The sequence below is a fragment of the Cervus canadensis genome, chromosome 22 (assembly GCF_019320065.1).
Source record: "Cervus canadensis isolate Bull #8, Minnesota chromosome 22, ASM1932006v1, whole genome shotgun sequence".
NCBI lineage: Eukaryota > Metazoa > Chordata > Mammalia > Artiodactyla > Cervidae > Cervus > Cervus canadensis.
In genome coordinates, this window is record NC_057407.1 from 51,770,996 (window position 1) to 51,782,978 (window position 11,983).

General features: G+C 41.5%; 1 long non-coding RNA gene across 1 annotated transcript; it reads right to left on the bottom strand.

Annotated features, from left to right (window-relative positions):
• Positions 1-976: 976 nt before the first annotated feature.
• On the bottom strand, positions 977-10,585 carry LOC122424662. The gene is made up of 4 exons (XR_006264493.1): positions 10,480-10,585; positions 2,770-2,924; positions 1,988-2,060; positions 977-1,336 (listed from the first exon to the last, which is right to left on the bottom strand). It is a non-coding gene; the product is annotated as an uncharacterized LOC122424662 (long non-coding RNA).
• Between the last annotated feature and the right edge of the window lie 1,398 nt (positions 10,586-11,983).

An 11,983-nucleotide genomic window follows, 5' to 3' on the forward strand; every position in this document is an offset into this window, starting at 1 on the left:
CCTTTTCATCTTTGCTATACCCAATCAGTAGAAATATATCTGTAATCATTTGATTTATGAGTTTGTTGAACCATTCCTCAGTATGGAGGCCAATTTCAATGACTTTCTTTCAGAGAGAGACTTTTTACACTATTAGGAAGCCCCCCAAATATTGTCTACCACCCCTCCAACTCCCACCCCCATCCCCGGCAACTCTACGCCCACTGGTGATTTTATAGTTGTTTAACTCTGGGAACTAGCATAAAAGAACAGTGGGACACTGTTGATGGGCTGCAGAGTCTTCACGGAGCAGCCGAGACTCTAGAGAGGCCCCTTCCATACTGGGAGACACCGACATGTTCCATCAGTTCTTCAGAGCCTACTATATAGTCCTTTCCTCCTCCAGAGCAACTACCACCCAACACACATTGTTTTTCAGTCACTAAGTCGTGTCTGACTCTGTGATCCCATGGACTGTAGCATACCAGACTCCTCTGTCCTTCACTATCTCCCGGAGTTTGCTCAAACTCATGTCCATTGAGTCGGTGAGGCTATCTGACCATCTTTTATCCTCTGCCGCCCCCTTCTCCTTTTCCTCAATCTTTCCCAGCATAAGGGTCTTTTCCAGTGAGTCTGCTCTTCACATCAGGTGGCCAAAGTATTGGAGCTTCAGCTTCAGCAACACTTCTTCCAATAGGATTTCCCAGGCAAGAATACTGGAGTGGTTTGCCATTTCCTTCTCCAGGGGATCTTCATGACCCAGGGATTGAACTCGAGTCTCCTACATTGGCAAGCAGATTCTTTTCTACTGAGCCACCAGGGCAGCCCCCCCAACACACATACAACCCACCAAATCCTGTCTCTGGAATAGCCAATTCCCTCCAATCCTGACTTTCTACCTATAAGTCAGCCCTGTGGGGTTCTTCCTCTCTCCTTAACTCAAAGTTCGATCCCTCCTTGTTAAACACAGTCGGGAATACAAAATATAAAATACAGGTTTGCATATTCAAAGAGAATATTTTTATTTGACCATGTGAAGAATTTTGGAAATGACAGTACATTCAATATAAGCAATTTTAATACTGCCATCTTTTTTTTTTTAATACTGCCAGTCTTACATTTCAAAGAGGCAGTAGAGAAAAGAGTATCATGGGTATTTTTATTACAGAGAAATGGTTTACCACAGCCCTCAAGAAACTGCATGGGGAGTCACCATGAGGATAGAAGCTGGAAAAAACTCTCGATCCTGCAGCTCTGAGAATCCTCAGGTGGGGCCTGTGGAGGCAGGTGGTGGCCGTGGAGACTGGAAAAGAGTGCAGACGTGTACCACAGTCTGTTGCTGCCATCTTCTTTTGGGCTAGTGTAAAAAGAAAAGGTGAAAAATCTGTCAAAAAATAATGGCTCCATACTGTGCTAAACAATGGAGCCTTGAGCTGCAAAACCCAGGGTTTTCAATAAAGAAAAACAAAACTGTTTAGAAGCAGTTAGGAGAAACACTGGGCCATATTCCCTTAGGGTTACACCCTCCTCAGCGTTCCCAGATGTCAAGACACTATCTCGCCCATCTCTTAGGAACAGGTATCCCTGTCCTCCCGCTTCTCTTTCCTCTGGCCTCCTTGAGCCCTGCCATTTCCCTGACATTCACACATCAACACTCATTTCCAGAATCTGCTTACACGTTAGCACCACAGGGCTAAGAGCTGGGATGTGCCAAGCCTTCCTAAGTGCCAGAAGTCAATGTGGATAAGGAGATGAATAGAAAAGACTGAGTGTTTGCATGCATGCATGCTAAGTCGCTTCAGTCATGTTCGACTTTATGACCCGATGGACTGTAGCCCGCCAGGCTCCTCTGTCTTTGGGATTCTCCAGGCAAGAATACTGCAGTGGGCTGCCAAGCCCTCCTCCAGGGGATCTTCCCAACCCAGGGATAGAACCCACGTCTCATGTTTCCTGCATTGGCAGGCAGATTCTTTACCACTGCGTCACCTGGGAAAGACTGAGTATTTACCTTATATTCACAATGCCACCGTGGTTCTCTCGTGCTATGACATTTGAGAACATTTCAAGATAAGGAGTGATACCTAGTATAAAATAAAATGTATTTTTAATCAGAAAACATTTTTCATACATTATCTATGGTACTTAAAAATGTCATGTCAAAAATTAACTTTCGCTCTTTTCTGAAAATATTTAAACATTATATAACACAAAATGATACTTTGAATACTTTGTTTAATAGTTTGTGTTATCAAACAAGAATATGTGTGTGTGAACTTGTGTGTGAGTTCCTATTTACATACACTTTTGGGTGCAAATATTATATAAGCAGTACTCACACCTACACAATGACATAATGTAATAAAAAGCTCATGTAATATCCACAGAACACCACTGTATCTGCATCATAAAAGCCCTCCTCTTGCATACTGTTTTTTAAATGGGGCTCATTTTATGTTATAGGATATGCACATATATTGTTAGCAATTCTAATATATACTTACCTGAGTGTCTTGGTTTATTTAAGGAAAAAAGAAAGATGTGATCAATAACAACGCACTTTTTGAAAAGGATCACTCGTATATAATTGAGAAGGGGAACTGATTTGGTTAAAAGTGTCAGTCAAGCTATATTAAACATATTTTAACATACAAAACTGATTTTGGAATTATGAGAATGAAACAAAGAAATGCATTTTCTATGTTGAGCATAACTTACATCATTTATTCATAAGCACAATCTTCTAACCAACTATATTGCAAATAAGGAAATAACCAGAGTATTTAAACTCACCCATTTAATATGTTTTTAAATACTTTAGCTTCTTTCAGCTTCTCTAAGTTTCTGTTTTGTGCTTCAGTTTCTTCTGTTTCCCCCAAAGTTGAAGGCAACTCCAAACTCATTGTCACATCCTCATCTGCATACTGGGGTCTCTCGCGAGTTATGTGCTATGAAGTAACGTAACCAGCTTTTCAGTTCAAATTTATTTTATATCTAACATTTAAATTCAGTTTAGAATTAATTTGGGGAATCCAAAAAATATTACAATTCTTAAATATGTGAAAAATTTACATGTGAAGAAATATTCCTTCTCATGAAGTTAAGTTTCAAAATTCTTACCTAGGGAGGTGCTCAAGACAATCACCAACATTATCACTCCCTCCCACCTTACGGTTTAGCAGTCACAGCTTATTATTACAGAGTTTCGAATGTTTGGAGAGAAATATTACTGTAGGTTAAAACCTAGAAAAATTCACATAAGTAGTTGAATGATAAAGATTTTACCCTAGATGTTGTGTCCATAGGACAGATCCTGACTATTATTTTTGCACCCAAGCTAGAAATCAGTGCTTGATTCTGGTAGTTATTTTAAGGGCCACACTCTTGACGATATGCACGTACAGTCTTTTCATCACAGAATTTAGAAAAGTTAAAAACAGATATAATGTACTAATTTAAAATATACTCTTATAAAATTAAAAAAATAAATAAATAAAAATAAAACATACTGTCTTAGAGGAGCCTGGTGTGCTACAGTCCATGGGGTCACAGTCAGTCACGACTGATCACACATGCATACACACAGAATCATAGATTTCATACATACATGATGGAATATATGATTCTATATAATATACAGCTTAAATATGTAAAGATTATTCAGGAAACTGGATGTGTTGTATTTATATATATACTAATAAATGCATATATGATCACATATAATAAAGTGATGTATAATAATTAAAAATTAAAATATACTGCCTTTCATGTATCAGTTCAGTTCAATCTTTCAGTCGTGTCTGACTCTTTGCGACCCCATAGACCCGGCAGCACACCAGGCTTCCCTGTCCATCACCAACTCCCGGAGCTTGTTCAGACTCATGTCCATCAAGTTGGTGATGCCATCCAACCATCTCATCTGTCATCCCCTTCTCCTCCTGCCTTCAACCTTTGCCAGCATCAGAGTCTTTTCCAATGAGTCAGTTCTCTGCATCAGGTGGCCAAAGTATTAGAGTTTCAGCCTCAGCATCAGTCTTTCCAATGAATATTCAGGACTGATTTCCTTTAGGATTGACTGGTTTGATCTCCCTTTCATATATACTGAAAATCACATATGAACACTAAATTAAATATTGATACTTAGCCTCTTACCTTCTGAGATGGTCCACACTCTGCGGAGTGTCTCTCTCCCAGGGCTGCTCTCATCTTTTGAGATGGATCACATTTTATCTATGGAATGTGCACCTCTCTAAATAAATCCCCTTCCTACCTATCACTTTGTCTCTCACTGACTTCTTTCTATGACAAGGCATAAAGAACTTGAGCTTCACTCAACTGACACCAGTTCCGGTTCTGGAGGAACTAAGGGCCCTACCCAGGTGGAGGATGGAATGATGACGCTGACCCTCCTGACTTCAGTCAACTAAAGCTTGATTCTGTTGACCTTTGCCCCAATTCTATGCTGAATTCCCCTCTGCTCAAGCCCCTTCATGAATGTGCACATACTCCTGGTTTAAAAATTACCCCCCTCAAAAAAACTAGCCAATTTTACAGTTCAGGGGGCAACTCCTTTGGAAAAAGATCCTCGTTCTCCTTATTTACAGGAAGTAATAAATCCTTCCTTCTCCTCACTGTCCTCCCCCAAATTAGTATTTCTTTACATCAAAGATTCTTCAATATACAAGTGATACTGGTAGAAATTTAAAGTGCACTTCAAATAATTCTTCTATCAAAGGATCTATTTTGACAGTGGTTCTTGGAGTACGGTCCGTGGACCCCTAGAGGGACTCCAGGATTGTTTCAAGTGGCCCATGAGGTCAAAACTATTTTTATAATACTACTAATAATAACATTAAATTTTAACTTCTAAATTCTAAAGAATTTGTAGAATTACTATTGACCCTTGAACAACATTTATGTTAGAGGTACCCATCGTCTGTTCATGCAGTCAAAAATCCAAGTATAAATTAAGTTGGCCTTCAAAGTAAGCAGTTCCGCATTCATGGATTCAACCACCTTTGGATCTGACTGTGTAGTACTGTTGGATTTACTATTGAAAAAAATCCACCTGTAAGTGGACCCAAGCAGTCAGTCATTTTGTTCAAGGGTCAACTGTATATATGTGCTTTTAATTTTTTTCTTCTACATTCTAAAGAATGTACAATGAAATTTTCCAGAAGCTACAGATGGTGATGCTGCCAACTGGTTTTACCTGCCAATGCTTTTGCACCATTAGTGCAAATATCAACATAGTGAAAAAGACAAAGAACATCTCACTATTATGAACTTAAGTTTTGGACTTGCGAACGCTCTAAAAGACTCTCTGGTTCCCACCAGAGGGCTCCACATTCCACACTTTGAAAACTGCAGTATTAGGGTAATGAATCTTACCAGCAGGTGACAGAAGGTACAATTTAGCATCTTCAAATTAATCATAATTAGTCATAATTTAAGATATTTTGAGTTATAAAATGTAATCCTGGATTAGGCAAAACCTTCTCAGACATATTAAAAAACTACAAGCAACAAAAGACAAAATAAAATGGACTTCACAAAAACGTATATGCTTCAAAGGTTCAGTTCAGTTCAGTCGCTCAGTCGTGTCAGACTCTTTGCAACCCCATGCACTGCAGCACACCAGGCTTCCCTATCCATCACTAACTCCCAGAGCCTGCTCAAATTCATGTCCATTGAGTTGGTGATGCCATCCCACCACCTAATCCTCTGTCATCCCCTTCTCCTCCTGCCTTCAGTCTTTCCCAGCATCACAGGGTCTTTTCCAATTAGTCAGTTTTTTGCATCAAGTGGCCAAAGTATTGAAGTTTCAGCTTCAGCATCAGTCCTTCCAATGAATATTCAGGACTGATTTCCTTTAGGATGGACTGGTTGGATCTCCTTGCAGTCCAAGGGATTCTCAAGAGTCTTCTCCAACACCACAGTTCAAAAGCATCAATTCTTCAGCACTCAGCTTTCTTTCTTTCTTTTTCCTGCCTCCTCCAACTTAAGGGGGTCTTCTCAGCTTTCTTTATGGTCCAACTCTCACATCCATCCATGACTACTGGAAAAACCATAGCTTTGACTAGACGAACCTTCAAAGGTTACCATCAAGTAAAAAGACAACCCACAGAATGGGAAAAAATACATATGTCTGATAAGCGACTTGTATCTAGAATATATAAAAACTCTTATAAGACAAATAATCAAACTTGAAACGAATAAAAGAACTGAACAGACATTTCTTCAAAGAAGAGATACAGTTAATAAGCACATGAAAAAATAGTGAACATCATGAACCATCAGGGAAATGTAAATCAAAACCCCAAGGACACACAATTTCATACCCATTAGGATGGCTGTAACTGAAAAGACAGATAACAAGTATTGACAAGGTTGTGAAGAAATTGGAACCCTCACACATCACTATGGGAATGTAAAATAGTACAGTCACTTCAGAAAGGAGTGTGGGAATTCCCTCAAACAAAAGGAGTTGCCATATGACCTAGAAATTCCACTCCTAGATATATACCCAAGAGAAATAAAAACAAATATCCACACAAAGACCTGTAAATGAAAGCTCAAATAGTCAGAAGATGGAAACAATCCAAATCTCTATCAACTGATGATCGGATAAAAAGATGTATCACCATACAATTGAATATTATTCAGCTATAAAAAGGAATGAAGTACTAGTATATGCTACATCATAAACAAGCCTTGAAAACACTATGGTAAGTGAAGGAAGCCAGTCACAAAAGACCAAATATTGTTTCATTTATATGAGATGTCCTGAATAGGTGGATCTATAAAGAAAGTACATTGTTATATAGGATTGGGGCAGAGGAGAGTGAGAGAATGCTAAGTGACTACTAATGAGTAAGGGGTTTCTTTTGGGAGTGATGCAAGTGTCCTAAAATTGATTGACAATGGTTGCAAAACTCTATGAACACACAAAAAGCCACTGAACTGTACATTTTTTAGAAAGATTTATTTATTTTATATTTTGGCTGTGGTGAGTCTTCACTGCTGTGTGTGGGCTCTCTCTAGTTGTGATGAGAGGGGGCTACTCTCTGTTGCGGTGCAAAGGCTTCTCACTGCACTGGTTTCTCTTGTGGAGTGTGGGTCCTAGGGCACAGGGGCTCAGCAGCTGCGGCTCCCGGGCTCTAGAGCGTAGGGTCAGCAGTTGTGGTACATGGGCTCTGTTGCTCCGTGGCATGTGGGATCTTCCCGGAGCAGGGATCGAACCCGTGTCCCCTTCATTGGCAGGCAGATTCTTAACCAGTGGACCATCAGGGAACCCCTGAATTGTACATTTTTAAAAGTGACTTTTATGGTATGTGAATTATCCCTAAATGAAACTGTTACATGCACACACAAGTCAGTGCCCTTATTATGACTTTAAGACTCTACCCCTAATATTCTAACCTCATGTCCTACCATCAATCCCTATCTTTCTCCACACTAACCTTTGCCTCAAACATGCTATCAGGCATGTTGTCACCTCAGGTCCTTTGCATTTGGTTTTTCCTCTGCTTCAAACGTCCTTCCTTCACATACATAAATTCTCCCATTCCTTTCAAGCTTTTACCAAAATATTAATTACCAAATGAGATCTTCAACTCTTATCGAAATGAAAATGCCAACCCTCTCTGACATATGCTATCAATCCCCACTCTGCTTTTCTTTTTCTCTCTAGCATTTCCTATTATCTAAAATGCCAGATATTCTATTTTCTTATTTCTTGTCTTATTATTTTTATTGAATAAAAAGTTGATTTACAGTACTATGTTAGTTACAGCTATCAGTTCAGTTCACTTCAGTCGTTCAGTCATGTCCAACACTTTGCAACCTGATAAGACTTCAGCAGGCAAGGATTCCCTGCGTGATTGAGGGCAGGAGAAGGGAACAACAGAGGTTGAGATGGTTGGATGGCATCACCGACTCAATGGACATGAGTTTGGGTAAACTCCGGGAGTGGTGATGGACAGGGAGGCCTGGCATGCTGCCGTTCACGGGGTCGAAAAGAGTTAGTAGGACACAACTGAGTGACTGAACTGAACTGATACTGTCTTCCGGACAGGGAAGCCTGGTGTGCTGCAGTCCATGGGGTGGCAAAGAGTCAGACACGACTTTGCAACTCAATAACAACAAACACTGTTTTCCAGTGGCTGCACCAATTTACATTTCTACCAATAGTGTATAAACGTTCTCTTTTCTCCACATCCTCCCCAACATTTGTTATTTGTAGCCTTTTGATGATAGCCATTCTCACAGGTGTGAGGTGACACCTCATTGTGGTTTTGATTTGCATTTCTCTGATGATTAGCAAAGTTGAGCATGTTTTCATGTACCTGTTAGCCATCTGTATGACTTCTCAGTAAAAATGTTAATTTAGATCTTCTCATTTTTGATTGGTTTGTTTGCTTTTTGAGTTGTATAAGCTGTTCATATATTTTTAATATTAATTCCTGTCACATCATTTGCAAATATTTTCTCACACTCCATAGTTTTTTTCATTTTGTCAATAGTTTCCTTTGTGGTGCAAAGGTTTTTAAGTTTAAATAGGTCTCATTCATTTATTTTTGCTTTTATGTCTTTTGCCTTAGGAGACTAATCCAAAAAATATTGCTATGATTTATGTCAGAGTATTCTTTTTTTTTTTTTTAGGAGTTTTATGGATTCTGGTCTTACATGTAGGTCTGTCTTTAAAGCATTTGAGTTTATTTTGCATGTGGTGTGAGGGAATATTCTAACCTCACTATTTTAAATGTAGCTGTCGTTTTCCCAGTACCACTTGTTGAAGAGACTGTCTTTTTTCCATTATATATTTTTGATACCTTTGTTGTAGATAATTGCCCATGGGTGTATGGATTCATTTCTGGGCACAGCATAGATCTATAAGTCTGCTTTTTTGCTAGTATCACACTGCTTTGATTACTGGAGCTTAGGAGTGTAGTCTAAAGTCTAAGAGGGTGGAGAAGGAAATGGCAACCCACTCCAGTATTCTTGCCTGGAAAAGTCCATGGACAGAGGAGCCTGGCGGGCTGCAGTCCATGGGGTTACATGACTGAGTATGTGTGCACAAGGGTGGAGGGAGATGGGTTGGTAGCAATAAAGTGCTAGAACTAAAAAAAAAACAAAATAATCAAGTCTAAGAGTGTTATATGACCAGTCTGAAGATGGTTTTAGTATGGTAGATCACAGTAATAATGGTAATGAAGATTAGACATAGACTGAGTTTATTGTTGGCCTTTTCAAAGATGAAAAGCCATAAATTAATCAATCTTATTCTCTCACATTGACATGAGTAAAATGGATTAATAACAGAACTCTAAAAGATGAACTACGGAATGTTTATAATATATACTCTACTGAGTACATATGTACTATCCTTTTCAATCCTCACAATAACTCTATAAGGTAGGTTTCTTCATTATCTTCCATATGTTGATAAGGAAATTGAGAAACATATTCGAAGCCATGCCGACATCATAAAGTTGCTAAGTGATGGACCCTAGATTAATATCCAGTGTCTGAGCTCTGAGCTATCTTTTCTTCACATCAGATTTGGCTAAGAGGGATCAGCTCCTATCACTTCAAGGTCAACCTACAATGGTCCTCAAAGTACCCCAATCTCCTCTAAAAATAAGGGTCAAGTTACAAGAACTTGGAGGGACTGAAAATTATGCTGTATGAAAAATGCCAATCTTAAAAGGTTACAAACTATATGATTATAATTTTTATAACCTTTGTGACAAAATTATACAGATTGAGAAGAGTTGAGTCCAAGGCTTTATCTCATAGGTATACCTTAAGAATACCCTCATGAGGGGTTCAACTCCCATCTCCTTGCTTTCTCTTGAGCCCAAAAGACCATTCTTCCATTCTTCGAAGGTCACTACTACAACCCCTACAGCTCCTTCTTGAGGCTTAGCCCTGACAATTCTTCCTTCCAACCAAGTGAGGACTGGAGCCACAGCTAGTTTTCTCTTTGCTACCAGAGAAATATACACTATATACAATTTTCTACCAATTCCAAAGAACGAAATATGCATTACTTTCTTTCTTTTTTTGCATTACTTTCTAATTATAAACAAATGTATCAGTGTGGAGTCAAGAAGACAGCAATGTGTTCATCGTCACCTCAAAGGAGATGGACGGTTGATGAACCATTTTCGTGCCCCTGACCCCTATGCGACCCTTCGACACCAAGTAAGACCAGGGCCCCAGCGGCCTGTCCTCACCTCTAGTTCGTCCCCATATCACACTCAGAGACTCACTGAGGGGAGGAAATGGGCCAGGTTCACAGGTCAGGTGAACTGCCACGCCCTGAGCCAGATTCCGGGGAGATGGGGCCTGGTACCCCCCGATAGCCTGGCCCTCACTTGATCGGCTCTGCAGCCTTCCAGAGCTCCGAGGTGGCTGAGGGCCGCCGCCAGGACCCCACAGCCTCCCCTTCCCCACCTCCTGATGACCGGTCCTTCCTCTGCTCCCCAGCTGAGTTACCTGTCACACACCAGCGAGTCTGTAAAGACACCGCATGACGACGCCGGCCAGTCAACGGCCGTTCTACCTCCAAGCTTGTGGCCCGCGGTATGTCTGAGCATGCACTTCTCTCAGCCAATCAGAAGCAAGGGAGAACTGGCGGGCGCCTCTGAGTGGCTAGCCTGAAGGCGCAAGTCTTGCAGCCAATCAGAGCCAAATGGGCTCAGAGGCAGTGGCTCCGTCGGGGTGCGTCCTTTCGTTCGAGGCTGGAAGTTTATCTAGAGCTCCCGGGGGCGACTTGTGTAGGGGCGGCCGCCTTGTGGCCAGAGAAGGTCAACAAAGAGAGGCATGTCTTGGGAATTTGTGTGGGGCAAGGGCTACAGGAACATCTAGGCATCTCACCACTGTGCTGTCAGTGCTCAGGGCTGTAATAGGAGGCTGAATATCCGATCCTGCACTCACACTGATTCCTCTGCCATAAACGCCCTTCTCACTTCCCTTCGCAGTTAACTCCAGTTCTTTCAGAGGCTGATGCAGTGCCGTCTTCTCCTTCTCCTCTAAGCCTTCTCCAAGGCTTAGACTCTGATCTCAGGCAGACCAACCTCAGTGATCCTGCATGGAGACTGCGCTGCTATTGTGCCACTCCCTACCACATAAGACTAGGAGCTTGTCACACAGCCAGGAAGTGAAGGCAGGTTGCGTAATAACAGCTTGTAAGGGCTCTGGAGAGGGAGACCAAGCTTCACTCAGAGCCAGGTTTCACAGCCACCAAGCTTCGGGGCCTCAGGGAGGAGAATTAACCCCTCTGAGTTCAGCTTGATCATCTGCACAAGGGAGGAAGATGGAAAAGCCTCCATTTGAATCGTTGGACGACTTCAACTGTAACAGGACAGATAAACGCATCGCAGGCTCTTGTCATTTCCCTGTCTGAAGAATGGGAGGAGTTCAGGGTTGAGGAGTGGGAAGGGGATCAGTAGCATCTTCTGGTACCTAAAAGCTACTTTGTTGTTGTCGTTTAGTCGTGTCTGACTCATTGGGACCCCATGGTCTGTAGCCCGCCAGGCTCCCCTGTCCATGGGATTTTTCTGGACAGGGTTGCGATTTCCTTCTCCAACGGATCTTCCTGACCAAGGGATCAAACCTGCGTCTCCTGCATTGCCAGGTGGATTCTTTACTCCTGAGCCACTGGGGAAGCCCAAAGGTTTCTTTCACTTCAGTTCAGTTCAGTCGCTCAGTCATGTCCAACTCTTTGTGACCCCATAGACTGCAGCATGCCAGGCCTCCCTGTCCATCACCAACTCCCGGAGTTTACCCAAACTCATGTCTATTGAGTTGGTGATGCCATCCAACCATCTCATCCTCTGTTGTCCTCTTCTCCTCCTGCCCTCAATCTTTCCCAGCATCAGGGTCTTTTCAGATGAGTCAGCTCTTCCCATTAGGTGGCCAAAGGATTGGAGTTTCAGCTTCAGCATCAGTCCTTCCAATGAACACCCAGGACTGATCTCCTTGAGGATGAACTGGTTGG